The sequence below is a fragment of the Aythya ferina genome, assembly GCF_964211825.1.
Source record: "Aythya ferina genome assembly, chromosome: 4".
Classification (NCBI taxonomy): Eukaryota; Metazoa; Chordata; class Aves; order Anseriformes; family Anatidae; genus Aythya; species Aythya ferina.
In genome coordinates, this window is record NC_140300.1 from 63,262,580 (window position 1) to 63,278,966 (window position 16,387).

Consider the following 16,387-nt stretch of genomic DNA (forward strand, 5'->3'; position numbering starts at 1 on the left):
TTTTCTCTCCATTTCAATTTCCTTCATCCCCAGAGGAGATGCTGCATGCCTTTATGTTGCAGCAAAACACTCTACAGCCGCAAGAAGTGAAAGCCATCTGTTCTTTGAAAGTAAAGTGTTAGTGTTTTTTTTCCTATTTTTTCTAATTAATATAACTAATCTTTCAGTTTGCTTGCATTTCACAGACAGATGAAATACTACGTATTTCAGCATAAGCTGTGAGAGAAATAGTTCAATCAATCCAAAATGACTTTTTTTTTTTTTTTCTTTTCTGATTTTTGATTTACAGAAAGTGTCAAATATTTATGTTTTCACCAGAAACCAAAATTTACCAATTCCCAGCGGGGACCTTGCTTTCCAAATCTCCCTTTTAAGACCCAGTTTCTCACAGTGCTTCTTTCCCTCAAACCAAGCATCACTTCATTGCTAATTCCTGTAAATTGCGGGTGTGAGGGACAGCATCCCCTTGCTTTCAGAGAGAGAACCAGCCAGGCTGAATCCTGCAAGCTGGAAAACATAAAGGTTGATTTCCCCAGCAGAGAAAACCTCTGACCACCATGCACATGGGAGTCTCTGACACAGCTTGAACTGAGAGTGAACCGAGCCTGATGTATCAGACCATGGAAAAGTCAAAGCAGCAGCAGGAGTCAGCATGCTGCCAAGGGGGAAACGTGTAGCACTGTCTGGGGATCGGGAAGGAAACTGATGGTGCAGAAGCTCTCTGAGACCTGCTGGCTCCCAAGGATAACCAGGCGGTGCCCTGTGCCTTGCTCAAGCTTCCAGCCCCTGGATGTTTCCCCATCTTTGAGCCTGCCTGGCTCAAAGCAGCCTTGGGGCAAGAAGGGAAAAAGTCACCAGAGACCAAGGTGTCCCTACCCTGGGCTCTTGGAAAGCCTTCTTGCCCTCGGTGAGCTGATATCCTTGAAGCTCTGCCCTGTCCCCCACGTCCCCCTGCCCTCAATGGTGCCGCAGTGCATTCCTACAAAACAAAAGCTGTCCACGGTTGCAGATGGCTGTTGTAATCTCCCTGACTGACATAAATAAAATAGATGGATGCGAGCAGACTAATGATCTACTCTAGGAGGCTTGGTTATGATGCACTGAAAAGAACAGCTGGTTGTCAGCAACATATTTACCAGGAATTTAAAAGACAACAACAGCCATATAATCCAGAGGATTTAATGACAGAGTGGAATGAATGCTGAATAAATGCTCCTTTTGATAAACTCACAAACATTTGGGGGATGCAACAGTGATTTATATTCTTATGGGAGAAATAAACAAATTAAGGATTTCACGGCCTTGTGGAGACTGGATTTTGTAAATGTGAATTTCAGTGTACTTTCAGATTAACCTTTTCTCTCTTGGTATTAGAGGGAAACAAAACACAGAATTTTCAACTTGCAAGAAGCTCCAGATTTTTGGTACACAGTTGGCTTGTTATTTGGCCCTCTCTAAATCAAATTAGAAAAAAAAAATGTTCCACATTCAAAATGTTCTGTGGAGCAGGATTTCAAGCTTGGTCTATACTGAAACCATCAAATTACCACACCAAAATTTTAACTTTCTGGGTATCAAAATGTTTGAGTGAAAAGTTGGATTTTCATAGTGTTGAAATGTTTCCTTGCAAGATGGTAAAAATCACTGCGATTCCCAGCACGGAGTACAACAGCTGCATTTAAAAATGTCTGTTATCATCTGGACTAATACAAACAGACAGCACTACTGATGGGTGAAACGAAACTCTTCAAAACAAAGCTCTCCGTATGAATTCAGCTTTTGACAATCTTCCTACAGAGCTTTCAGATATCAACGAGAGAGCATTTTCCAAGAAAAATCACCCTGGAAAATGGCTTTGGCCAACTCCAAGGAACGTGCTGAATAACTGAGGGTACAAAGAGCACAAGGCTTTGGCCATGCTGTCTCTCCAGCATCAGACCTCTTGCACCTTCTCTACCCATTCCTTGTATCTCTGTACTCCCCAAAGACAGGGGAGAGGCAGCATGGCATGCCTGATGTTCAGCCATTTGGACACTTCTGCTGATGTCCTTCCTGAAACGCGGCTCTGTTCGTCCTGCCTCACTGCGTGGTACAAGCCTTCAGCTGCAAACACGCTGGCATTATTACTGTGCTGTCAATGCTACTGCTGTGCTGACTCTAGTTACTCTGTACTGAGGCTAACTCCTTCCAGAGATGCTATTAATCTGCCTGACGCGAGTCTTCAGAGGTTTCTGGGCACTACCCTGAGCCAAGTCACAGGCACATGCTCACCGAGCCCTGTACGAACCGATGGGCCAAGACTTCTGCAGCCCTCAGTACATCACATTCAACACTGAAAGGACTATTAAGACTATTCCACTGCCCACGGTGTTCAGCTGGGTGAAAAGGCCATTATTTTAGCATTGGCAAAAAGTTCAGGAAAGCAGCAGAGGAATGTTGCTGCAGGTTCACTGGGGTGCCTACTGCTCTTTCTGTTGGCTGTTGGAGGAAGCAACAATCCATATTTCCTACCAGATATTTCCCCCAGCCAGTTCACAGCCTCCCCATGTTTCCCATACTTTCCTTGCTCCTCATTAGTTGTAGCATTAACACCTAAAGCAAAGGTCGAGACATCACCGTGCTAGATGCTGTATGCAAAACCAAAAAGGAAAGCAATCCCTACTCCCATCTGAACATGAAGGGATGCAAGGGCAATAAGTCTTGAGTTATGGAGGATGGTGTGACAAGGAAAAATCCTTCTAGATTTTCATTAGCAAACTCATTTGAGATAAACTGGAGGAACGATAATTTCTTGGAGGGGAGATGAACTTCACACTGTTAAGCCTGTGCTGCCGAAAGCAAAAGATAAGCTTGACCTCTGCTTTTAATGTATTTGTCTTTCCATATCCACTCATAGACAGTCAACCCAGCCTATTAGCACCATTGGTCTAACACTAAAAGTCAATTTGATTTAACTGCAGTTGCTGGCACTGCAAACTGCCTGGCTATCACTCAGCTAGGAAAGAGACATTAGCTCAGGTGCTGCCTCGGATCTAGCTGCTCTCTTGCCTTTATAAGGTACCTGGGATCCTGCTTTAATTCAATCCAGGGTTGTCAAAAGCATATGGGATCAAATGAAAACGCCAAATTTAAAATACAAATAACCATCGAAGGTAGATTTTTAACTACTAACACTGTATCATTAAGCCAAAGTTGATGCCTTTTACAGCAACATTAAAGCAAGTGTTATTAAAAGAAAATGAGGCATTTATCAATAAACATTTTTAGTGTTATTGAAAGTCGCAGAATTAACACTCTTGCGATATTTTGACTAAAACAAGCTCTTTCAAAGGCTCTTTCTAGCACATTAACATCTCGTTAAACTTTGAGGATGTTTCAGATCTTCCTTCACTAGTAAAGGGACAAATTAAATTCCAATAAGAATGATACAAAACTAGAAGTGCATGCATTTGCTGTTGCTTATATGCTCTGAAATAAAAACACTCAGAATAGAAAGATCAGCCTTTTTGCCAGAAAGTATAGGAATTAACTTTCATGGTCCCAAAAGGAAATATGAGCTAAATTCTGCCATCCTCAGCCATTACTGAAGTATTTTGGATGATATTAATTACCCATTACCTTTTATAGGGCTTCAGTGAGAATGCTCCCGCTGAGAATTTCAGGACTGTCTCCAGCATCGTAAGGTTAGAACAAGCTGCTAGTGAGTACCACAGACAGGCATACATTTATTGTGAGAGCATTTTTAAATATTTGATCGCAGGACAAAACTTATGAGAAGTGACCTTTGTCGTCTGAAAAGCCCTTAAATATGTATTCCTCTGTTCTTCTCCAAATACATATATAGTATCTTGCACGTGCAGATGTTTCAGGGCAGAAATAAGTATGGGAAACTCCATTGACTGCACACCGTGACGAGAAGTACAGAAAATCTACTTTGAATCATGGTATAGAAGTAAGAGGGACCTAGACGTCCCTGAATGAATTAGTCTGCTAGTTAAGATGTAATAAAATACGTTTTGCTCTTTAAGATTTCCTCCTGCATGTACAGACACAAGGATTTTGCTCCCAAATCCTGGTGCCATGGCCCCAGCTGTTTGCCTCTTTACTATCTCCCCTCCGCCTCCCAGCCCAAATACTTGTTTTCCACCCTCTTTAACACAACATATCTGGACAGAACTGCCTCAAAAACATTGCAGCATGCTGCAAGGGGACTTCCTTACCATGGACAGACTAATAAAAATGTGTGCCTAGTTCTAGCCACTCACTTGAAGTCTACGTGTAGCAAGGCTGTGAGTGCCCTTCCAGTTGGCTTTTGTAGAGGGCAAGTGGGCATAAGGTACTGCAGTAATAAAGCTAAATGCTTTAAGTTTAAAAGACTCCGATAAAAGTTGTGCTCAAACACACAGTGAGCAGGCTCTATCCTATCTCTGCGAGTGCCACCCCTTTCAGTTGAAGGTCTGGCTTTGATTATGTTCATCAGAGAACTAATTGAGCTTGGTCAGCTTGGTCTTTTGGGCCTTTTCTTATGGATTAACTTTTATTAGAGCTAACACAGAGGACATGAGGAAGGCTGGAAAGGACACGGAGATGATAAGCCTAGTATGTGAGAGGAATAATAGTTGTGTAACATGCTTGTGAAGACAAAATTGGGTTCTAGAAAGAAATACGACACAGCCATGTACTTTTTAATGCCCTGTAACCTGCATAGCTTCAGAAATCTTATGCTGTTTTTCTTTCTGTACTGTTCATTTCTGTAACTGTATTTCTAGCTTTTCTAGCCTGCTTGTGACAAAACAACGAGATTGGAAAGTGACCACAGGAGGATCTGCTTTTGCCCCATGGGAACAAGACATTATTGTAAACTAAAGACTCTACATGTCTTTCCACAGAACAAAATGGCCTCAAGAAGAAAACAGGTATCCATAGGATATTAAAAATGTGTTTATACTGATATTTACATGAAGAAAAAAAGACAAAAAGAGCCCAGCAATAATAAAGGCTGTGCAGAGGTAGGATGACTTATTAAAGCTGCTGTTAAAAGGAAACTTGCGTTATTGGATGTAGGCTTTGAAATTATGGCACAAGACTAAGTCATACAGAAAAGCAAGAAGTTACAGTTCCTGACAATTTTCTGCTATTTTTCTTAAAATAATAATACTAATATGGAGAAAGGAAAAAAAAAAAAAAAAAAAAAAAAAAAAAGACAAGAAAAAAGAGCAATTAGAATATTTTATCTTTTAAATTTGTTTTGGAGAGCATACATTCTGTAAATGCCTTAGCTCATATTGAGTAATGACAAGCAAGCTAAAAAGCATTTCATGTTTCCTAAAATTTAAAGGAGGTCTTGTATCTTTCTCTTTCCAATGATCATCCTATGCTACAATTGCCATCCTTTTGGGTGTCTAAACAACAATCTTTTGAAGAAAAGGAACATGCTTATGAGACACAGGAAGAAAGTTTCTTATTTAATGCACAGTAGCCAGAATTCAAGGGGAAAATATAAGAAATTGAAGGTGCTCCCTGGTCATACCATTTTTGCTCATTGGCATGAGAAGAAGGCTACTGACCAGGAAATACGTGGCTAGTGTGAGGCTCAGAGGTAGGTGTTGGGGCACGTACATTCGCTTCTGAAGGCCAATGAAAAATAGGTCGCTTCTGTGAGAGGAGAGCATTAATTCCCATACAGGACAACTTGGGGAGACCTCAGCTGCAATTCAGTGGACATTTCTTGCCAGCTCTGTGCAAAAAAAAATAAACCTAGCAGGGCATAGGTGAAGGATGATCAAAGGAATAATGAGCTTGTTTCTCAAGAGTGAACTAAGGGTGTTTGTGTTATTTAGCTGAGCAAAGCGAAGACCAAGAGAGATCTGATTGGGCTCTATAAATACAGTGGGGTAAGCTTCAGGGAGCCAGAAGAGCAATTTAAACTAAAGAACAATGTTGGCACAAGAACAGATGAACATTAATTGGCATGAATAAATTTTGACTGGAAAGCTGAGGGTGATTTCTAGCTATTTGAGGAGCGAGTTCCTGGAACAGCCTTCTAGTGGCGGGTAGAAAGAGCAAAAATAAAGAAAACAAATCAAACCAAAACAAAAAACAAATGGAAAGCAAATATCAGGGAGATTTAAGGCAGAGGCTGATGCATGCCTGGCTAGAATGAGACAGCATGGTCGTCTGTGATTGCAGCAGACAGAATTCAAGTGATCCTTTCCTGCCCTAGTTTTCCATGATGGCTTCCTTGGTGGGATTATCGTTTGCAAAAAGAACTCTGCTTTGTGGTCTGGGATCTTGCTGACAATTTCAAAGAAGTGTAAATGTTTCCTAGGAGTGCTGAAACTCGTCCTAGAGATACAAAGCCTCTGGATTTTGGATGAAATCACCAGCTCCCATGCAGTATGAGTACGCACACCACAGTGATAACCTCCCACAGCCCCATATGAATCACGTACAGTTAAATCTCTGCACAGAACAAGCCACTGGTCCTAAGATGCTAATGTCATGAACAGAAATGCACAGCAGGAGGGACAGCTCTTTATTCTTTAATTAACTCATACATTTCTTCAGCCATATCGTACATCAAGCCTGGCCATAAAAGTGGCAATTTTATAGTGTGTAAAAAAGAATGAAATGATTCAGAAAGATTGAAGATCCTTTTATAGCGAATGTATATGCCTTTCAGAGCACAGCAGATTCCAAACAGATACATTACTGTCATCCATAAAACCACTTTGATAACTTATTTACTGTAACTTTGGGTGACATTGTCACAGATTAATGGTTTTGTAATATCCATAGGTGCTTCAGGTCATCACACTGTTCTTGAAGGGATTTTTTTGCCAGATGTGTGATGTGTGAAGTAGCGAGTCACCATTGCAATTGCTCGATGCCCACTGTTTTGTCTACGTACTGTTAGGATGCAAAATGGATGGATGAACGACAGAATAATCTGGGCAATTCAAGGCAAATATAATTAGAATATTTAATTTCTTGCCTAAACTTTTTACCCCCAAACCCTGCAAGACAAGATATAAATGTAATGTAAATGTAACTAGTTAAAAAAAAAAAAAAAAAAAAAAAAGATAAAATTTAAAATGAAGATAGGAATAAGAACTTAAATGCTGTAATCTCCAAAGAGAACCAGCAATCAAAGTCTAATATCCTCATATTGTGCCAGATAATGAAACATTAAGCTGAAGATAATAAGATTTCTTTCCACTGGATAGTCTTCAGCATAGTTAAACTTGCGAATGAACAGCTGAAGTGTTTTACATAAGCAAAAGGTTAGATGTCAAGGATTCTGAGGGGTGAGGGAAAAAAAAAAAAAAAAAGCTCATTTACTACACGGTAAGTAGAACTCACTTATCACTCATTCACTTTTAAAATTGTGCCATAATTAAATGCCCTTTAAGACAGACAGCTTCACCATTTTATGCACTGATGGGCACCGAGGATGCAGTGGACATTTTCACCTAGCTCACCTAAGGGAACGAAGCCTAAGTAATTGTGCTGCACGTATGTGTACATCAATGCCTTCACCCTCCTCACTAAATTCAAAGATCTGCAAATTTCTATCAAATATGGCAAAAAGGCAGACATCGCAGACACAGTAAACTTCACAGCAGTGGGAAAGCTGCATGCTAGCAGCGTATCCCACTGAAGGAACAGATAGGTCACCCAAATCAGCCTCCGAGAAGCTATCACAGCACAAGAAGTCAGAGGAAGCCAAGCCAAACTCATTCCACTGCCAATGGAGTTGCCAGCTCTGTAATGTGCTGCTGAGGTGCAGTGACACTGGTAAAATAATTACTGCCCTGTCTATGGTACTAGACTTGGCTGGTTATTCACCATAAGGTTTTTTTTTATCTTCAGAGATGTGAAGAGGGGATGAGTCCACTGTGGGTCCCCTGCTATGGGGCGTGAAGAAGGAACTAAGCTCTGTGATCTAGGTAGAAGTGCAAAAGAGAAATGAGTATTTCAGCTGGGATGTTACAAAAACCCTACGGGGCTGAGACAAGTACATCTCAGGGAAACACGGATACCTGCCTCCTTGAACGTTACCTGCAAATCCAAGACTTAATCATCTCAGTAAAAACTATTAAAATGCAGCAGTGGAGTTGCATACACTGAATCGAAATGTCCCTGCAGTGGGTTTCAGCCTCAGGGTCTTGCAGAAGAACGTAACAGAGGACACAGCAGAGCACCCTGGCATCTTCAGGCCATTGTCAGTGCCGAGGCTTGCATGCTACGGGTTATACGTGAGCCAGTGCACAGAACAGCTATCAAGAGGTTTCTCTTCTGCCAGCCTCTTCCCTGCTCTTTCTTCCTGATGGATGTCTGTTCACTTTTACAAAACCTGAATAGACGTTTTGCCAGTTTTCAAAAATGCCTTGAAACAACCCATCACTAATGCCCTAACACCATGCTCCGTACAACAGCAGCCTGCCACACAGCAAACGAAAAGAGAACAGTCTCCCATACTATATTCAAGTTGCATTGAATTGCTAACATATGCAATGAACAGAGTTTTCCCAAGGAATAGTTTTGAATAGATGGTTTCTTTTACACTCTACTCCCTTAACTATCACAAATATTCACAGCACATCTCCGCTTCATCCCACATTACAAAATCTCATCAGTATCTCTCTCACCTTCACTCCATTTTTTGTATGAACCTTTTTGTAGGCAAATTAGGGAGAAGCGAGGGCACGGTCATACATCCAACATCAAGGTCAGGGACGCTGAATGGGGCACCAAGATTGCAGGACGGGATTGCCAACAGAAATAACCTAGTACCACAGACAAATAATATGCTATTCATTAGCATAAAACAGATTTTTTCTTATCTTCTGCTAAACTTTGGGCGAGGTAGAATCTCACAGAAGTAATATTCCTTAACATACTTGCAAAATCACTATGGAAAATGTGCACAGAGATCTTGAACCGACACTCAGCATTGAACTACCTTTCCAGCAAAGGCAAAGCCAGGCTCTCCTGGGAGCATGTTTGGTCTTTGCAAAACAACGGATATGTTAGGGTTTTTTCTTCTCTTTCTAAAATAAACCACAGTAATGCACAAAGAAGGTGGCAGATGGTTGCTTCCTAATCTGCACATGAAATATCTTTCAATTACAGAATTTGTTGCTTAATGTCTCAAAGTCCGTATTAATTATACACACTAACAGAGGGGCAGTGCTGAAAACGACTGGATCTGGTTGTGAGGCTGAACGGTCTTCAGTGTGGAGTTTAATTGTTTTTCCCCATAAAGCAGGTGAAAAGCTCAGACAAAGAAATTTTGCCAGATGGCAGCTGATAACACAACATCTTGTGCTGCTTTTTCTGCTGCAAACTGCCAGGGGAAAAGCAGTCCACAAAGTCTCCCATGGGTTCGAGGATTTGGGATATTTTTTTTACAAGAATAGGGTACAATTCACGCTTGCTTTTGAGGTGACAACACCGTCGATTAAGTACCTTGTGAAACTTTCAGAAAAGCTATAGGTGTTATTTGAATGCCCTATAGGCCTTGTCCTGATCTTCTGCCGGGGTTAAGCACTTAATAGCTTGATATCAATCACTGAACTGTGAGAAAATATATTTGTGATATACACGGAGAGGAATCAGATTAATTACCCACCCACATCCTTGTGAAGCTGCAAGCTTGTAATAGAGAAACCAGCTATTTTTTTGACGCTAAAAGGAAGAAAAATGCCATGGCAACTTCTCTGTGCTATTTAATCACATTTACTGAAATTTTATTAGGTGCTTTTGAAGTAAAATGGCAGGAAATAATCTATAAAAAATAATGTGCTTTTAAATACAAAGACCTTAAATGTGAGTACAAAAAGGAAACCAAATCTCTAATTTAGTGGAACCAGTATGATTAAAAATAATTACATTTGTAAAGTGAACATTTGGAGAAAAAATGATTAATGTGCTTAGTAATAACATCCATCTAATTTGTATAATGAGCATTTTCATTTAAAGCCATGTTTCCATTCAAAATATGAGGAGATTAAAAAGAAATAACTCAGAGTCGTTAGCATCATCTATCCGTATTTACATCAGCATCCTGATTCTGAGCATGGCACGGCTTAATGGCTCTGTTTGCCATTCAATCTTTACAAAAAACCAAAAGCGACAACTTCTAATTAAATTTTTTTAATTTATAAACTCACATACATGCCCTGAAACATTAATTGTGGCAAATCAAAAGAAATACTAGACATTTAAATACTGATTGCTCGCCATGTCAGCAAAAACACAGAAGTTAGTCATCTATGTGGGTATAAATTAATATTCATTAGAGCTCTATTAACTTTCCCTGATACCAACCTTGGAAAATATTATTTTGCCTGTGTGTGGTTATAACTTTGGATTTTCACTTTATTTTTCACTCCATGCCAGGCTGCCCCTTCTCTCTTTCTACAAAGGGCTTTGTTGTTATTTTCAGTGTAAGCAGTGGATTATACGGGATAATGAACTATATCCCTCAGGTGATGTGATGGTGTGTGCCTGCACCCAAGTCCCATCATGTCGGTGCTCTGCAAGCATCTCGCACCAAAGACAACTGTGACTCTGTCTCTAAGCTGGGTAACAAACCTGGTCCTTAAGTCTTTGGCATTTCACTATCCTTGGCCCTCTTTCAGATTATCAGGTTTCTACAAGGTTTGTGAGCAGCCTGAAAACACCTTACGCTGGCAAGAAGCCTGAATTAAAATGACATTTAAAGATCCACAGCATCTAGGAAGCCCACAGGTGGTTGGGGAAAATGCCACTCAGCTCAGGCACTGCAGAGGGACTTGGATCCTCCTTGCTTTCCTGCTGAAGCCCAAGATGTGCTGCACACAGCACAGGACTCTTGGAGGTGCAGCACCCCAGGGAGCTCATTCATTGATGGCCACCGTACCCATATCTCACCTCTCCCTGCTGCAGGTAGAGCAAGAAGTGTTTGAAAGAGTTTTCTAGGAAAGAAGTCACCTAAATGCACTGAAGTTTGCCCTCATGAATTCTTAGTCCTTTATTAGTTCCCATGAGCTGCTTGAGTGAATAACCGATGATATCCACAAATGCAAACTCCAAATTTATCCAAGTCTGGTGCCAGAGAGCAGGCACAGGTCAGCTCCAACTGTAACTTTTTCATTCGTACCAATTCTCTATAATCCAACCGTTCCTACCAAAGTGTATCTGTGTGCTCTAGTTCATTGCATTTCAGTTCAAATTCAAGAGAAGTTTCACAGGAAAACCGAACCTGCATTACATTACTTCCCTAATGCATCAGTTAGAATAACTCCATCCTCCATGCACTCCCTAAAGGTTTTGCAGCAAAATGTTTTCCATTCACTGACTATACAGATGGAGGGGAAAAGAAAACAGTTCACTTTCAATACAAATCACTATACAGCACCAAAAATGAGGAATCTGTTCGCAGTTCTCATTTTTCAAGGAGACTTCAACAGGAATTAGAAAAAAAAAAAGAGAGAGAAAAGGTACTCCCCGCAAACTTCCTCTAGGTGTGCCACGTTTCGATGTTTAATAACACTTTCAAACTTATTAAACGAGACAAGGACATTTGAATTTCTCCTGTGTCTCTAGCCTTGTCTGTGCCAGGGAAGTTTAAGTGGTTTTTATGTCGGCTGACTGAGCTGGTTATAGCTGCCTGCGCTCCTGACGCTGAAAGAGCGAACGCGTACGAGAGAGTTGCAAAAACATAATCTGATAGTTTATGTGTTAGATGCCCAAGGTCAAGGGTGCAAATCCCTTAGTCTAAGTGGTGCATCAATTGAAAATTAATGGGGCCGTTAAATGTTAAGAGGAGCTTTAGTCACGTTATTGTGCTCGGTGCTGGGGCACCGGGGTGAGATGCTGTGGAGGGCAAAGCGGATGATCTAATGCGTCCGCCTGGCCTTAAAATTTATGAAAATGAATAAAGCCTGAACTTAAACTCTCATTTTGTTGTAAAAGTGCCTTCTCCAGTTTGAATCAAGTTCTGTGGAAAACGTTGCTAAATTTATCAGAAATAAGAAGCCCCAGTGCAATGATTTAACATTACCTTGCTAAGACAAACTCAATAAATTCCTCATGTAAGCAAATGAGTTAAACCTTCCCCTTTAAGGGTTGCTTTTGCAGCTGGGGGTCTCTGCAGCAGAGCTGCCTGGCTCTGTGACACCCAGTTTGACCAGCTGAGGGCTCTGGCAGATGCACTGGGGACATGGCACTGCCATCGTCCTTCTCAAGGGACGGGGAGAGCTGTCTGGTGATCCTTGCTGCAAGGACGTAACCCCGGCGAGAGGCAGGAGGAGCAGCATATATCTCCAGCCACCACGTGCCCCTGAGACCCTGCAGGGTGGCAGATCCACCACTTGTGACAGCAGAGCTGCTGGGACAATCACCCTCCCCTGCCAAAAAAAGCACTGCTTTTAACTCAGCTTGTTTCTATGATCCTCTTGGTAGCATAACCCAAGAGCTGCTTGCCTGCCTCACCTGAGGAGCAGCATCCTTTAGGCACACTGCTAGATACACGGGGTGCCTGCCACCACGGTACCCGCTAATTTTTTTTTTCTCCTCTTCCCATTATCCTTTCACAAGGAGAAAGAAAAATAAAATAAATAAATAAATATAAATCCAGCCCCCCAGAGCTTAGTTTCGGGACCTGTTTTGCAAGCATTGTTCCCTTTAAGGAAAAAAAAAAAAAAGGTCGGTGGGGATAGAAAACAAACTGTCATTTCTAAGGCAAGACAATGAAGAAGCTGTCACAACCATTATTCAGCTAATCAGGGATAACGTCGACGACCTCATTCTGTCAGCAAGTATGCACGGCAGTGACCTCTTCCTTTATCAGGAGCAATGGGATACGACAGCACAGCCACTAGTCCTGTGTAGATAAGGAGCCAGCCCCTGTTGCTCCCCTGACCAGTGATGCATGCCCATGGCTTTTTCCAGTGCCTCCCATTTCTCACATCTGGCACGCTTTGGTTCTGATATTAATAATTTATACGACTGCCCTGGTGATAATCTACAGGTATCCCTCCTTAATGAGAATTAATGGCTGACGGTGGGGTACGGCGATGATCTGGGGAGCCCCAGCAGCCCTGTTTAGTTAGGAAAAAGGCAACAGTAAGCGTGCTTGGCTGGGAAACCCACACGCAAGGGAGCCCAGCAGCCCTGCTGTGCAAACTCCACAGCTAATTGGTAGTGGCTTACGGCTTTATTGCTCCAGTTCACAGTCTCTGACCTGCGTTTCCAAAGTGATTAATAGGTGCTTTAAGCTATTTTAATAAATTTGCAAGGACCGCTCTAATTTTACAGACTTATGATCTGCATAAAGGCAGGCTGAAGATCAATATCAAATAATCTCTGCATTGACCCTGTAATTCCTGCATGAGCACAAGCAGTTGCTTTAGAGAGATGTCATGGGAAGAGATGGATCATCTACCCCAACTTGGGGTTAGTCATTCCTTCCCTGTTCAACGTTCCCACTTTATTGATAGACTCTCTCTGGCCAACTTCATTTTCCAGCCAATTATTTTTACGATGCCTTTTTTTGGTGGAGATTTTGAGTATCAACAATCCCAACTACAGTTCCCCTAGCTCTGAAGTCTTCCTGTGGTTCCTGTTGGTGAGAAGCTGAGTGGCAAAGGCCTCTAGTGAAATCAGCAAGGCCCTGAATTTGGGAAAATGAATTCAAAATTAGCATTTATTTATTTTTTAATTAGTGGACAGGAAAGCAACTGAAAACCTGGAGGCACTTGCAAAGAATCCCTTCACAATTTTCACATCGAATTCCTTAAAACCACTCTCATTAAAAAAAAATTCCTGCCAAGTGCTGTTTTCTTATGCCTTCAAACTGCCTGCACTGATGACGAATAACTTTCCTGCAAGGTATTTGCAGGTGTCTTGTCACTGCCACAGACAGCAAATTCATAAAATGTGAGAAAAAGAAATATGGAGAACCTGGGGAGTGAATTCACCAATTCTATACTCGCTGCAAATGACCGTATAATAGCTGAGGAGAAATGCTTTCAGCACACAGGTTTGTAAAGCACCTTTGTGGGCCTATTGTAATGATTTGTCACAGGTAGGTTTTTGCAGGCTAGATAATCAAATTACAAGAGTTAAGCTAGCTCGCAATAAGCATAGGTGTGCCTCAAAAAAGAACAGGTTTCTAGACCATGAATGCTTTCTGCTTTTCTCTGAACCTTTCTTAGCTCCCAACCATCCTTGGACACACCATTCACGTAACAGCTTCCATAACTCTGTACCTGGAAACAAGACAAGTTCTCTCAATCTCTGGCTACACCCTACTTTCAGAAGACAGCTTCTTGCATTGGAACCCAACAGGTCACCAGGAACTCACTGACAACTTCTCTTGAGGTGCTCAGCTCCTCTGCTGAGACTCCACTCTCTGAGATACTCAACACCACCCAGTGAGTGCCTACTACACCAGGCACTGATAGATGCATGGCCTTGTGCTGACTACACCAAAGACTGCATGTAACTCAAATAAAGCAATGACACCACACAGTCTCACTGCTTCTTATAACTTCATTATCCCTGTTGGTATTTTTCACTCTACAACTTTTATTATTTTTTTTTCTCCTTCCAGCAAAGTCTGGACAGTTTCTTCCAGACCACAGGAACAGATCATGCAGACGACTTGGTCCAAGTAGATTCATCCAACCAGATTCCTGGGAGACCCAACAGTTACATAACCCTTATGTTGCTGACTCCCTGTTTACTAATGCTTTTGGGGAACTATCGATAAACACATTTGCAATCGGTTCAATAACAAAGAAGTGACATGAATGAGACGGGCATCAGCGTTCTGCAGAAATCTGCAGTTATGCTGACAGGAAGTATAATGATGGGCAAAATCACTGCCAAGGACAGACTCGGCTCCCTGGTGCGCTTTTGCCTTCCCCAGGCTTTCTCTTCCCTCCAGTGCCTGCCACACTAGGTTGGGAAGCACACATGTGCTTGCCTTTGTTTGTGTTTCTAAGAGGCCTTATAGATTGCAGGTGCTCACCTCACACATTTTCAGATCAGTCCCAAAAAATCCTGTCCAGAGAAAGGATGAACTGTCAGTCACTCGTGAAATGGACACTGCAGGTTCAGTCTCATCCATCCGCGCTCTTGCTGATCTTTATATGAAATGTCTACTGAACAAGCTACACAAACAGCATTAAGCACTGCTTGAAGGACCGTGTAAGAACCAGAAAAAATGAAGTCACTACAGGCAACAAAATCAGTTTTTTTCACATGAATTGCAAAGCCCTGCTCTACTGTGCAGTAACAACAGGTTGCTACTTACTCACACTTCAACACTGAACAGGATCTGAGGATACTTATTTCACAAGGCTAGAGGTACTGACCTGAGAATCTGTGAAGAGGTTAAATACCTGGATAGTGCTCCTTTGGTTGTTGCACCATGGGTGCAACTTCAGTTTGGCCACCTCTTTCTGGAAATTTGGGCTCATTAAGCAGAGACAGGAGGTGCCAGGCTGGAGAGAGGCACACACAGACCTGCCCGTGCACAGGCTGGTCCCACGCAGTGCAGCGATTCCCCGGCTCAGTAGAAATGAGACAGGTCTGGAACTAGCAGCAGAGCTGCATCCTGCAAAGGAGGAGCTGCAAGCTGAAGGACATGCTTTTCAAGATGAAATGAGCTGTCCCTGCAGGGTGCTGTGAAGTAGTATAATTGTACTTGGAGCTTTGGCAGGCTTTGTAATACGGTCTGCTGGGTATACACATGCTTGGGGTAGGCACAAATACTCTCCATGGAACATCAAGGGAGAGATGGAGGGATGGATGGGCACACGGGCGAGAAACCTGTCTGGAGGCTTGAGTACTTGTTTGTACAGTGCACATTCATAGATCTAATGCTACTGATTTTACTGCCGACCTTAAAACTGAGAAGTTGCACGGTTCACTTGGAATACCAAGTATGTACCACCAAAAGCCATGTGGAGTAAATCCTGAAGAAATGAATTAAAAATGCAGTTAATTTTCCCATGTTTTAGAGGTAGGTTTTACTTGCCATCCAGATTCCCATAGAGACTCATTTGAGAGAACTAATGAAACATTAATGCCTGCAAAAGATTTTTAAGAGTGGTACTTTAGGAAATATTTGGCTTTGATAAAGGGTTTGACTGCGTGATAACCCCAGAGCCTGCAGTTATAGTACAATATTTATAAATGGAAGAGACATTTACAGCCTCATAAAAGCTTCTGTTTATTGTTATCAAATTGCAGCATTGCACTGAAACATTAGTGTGTGGGTTAACCTGTTTCTTGTAGCATTGCAGTGAGAACAGATTAAGTAGCTGAACAGGCATAACAGACAAAAAAAATAATAAAAAAATAGCAAAAGCCAAATGACAGCAATAACATG

The 16,387-nt window shown here is 41.8% G+C and overlaps 1 long non-coding RNA gene across 1 annotated transcript in view; it reads right to left on the reverse strand.

Annotated features, from left to right (window-relative positions):
* Positions 1-16,387, reverse strand: part of LOC311436257 — a 150,188-nt gene that overhangs the window by 874 nt on the left and 132,927 nt on the right. The window lies entirely within an intron of this gene.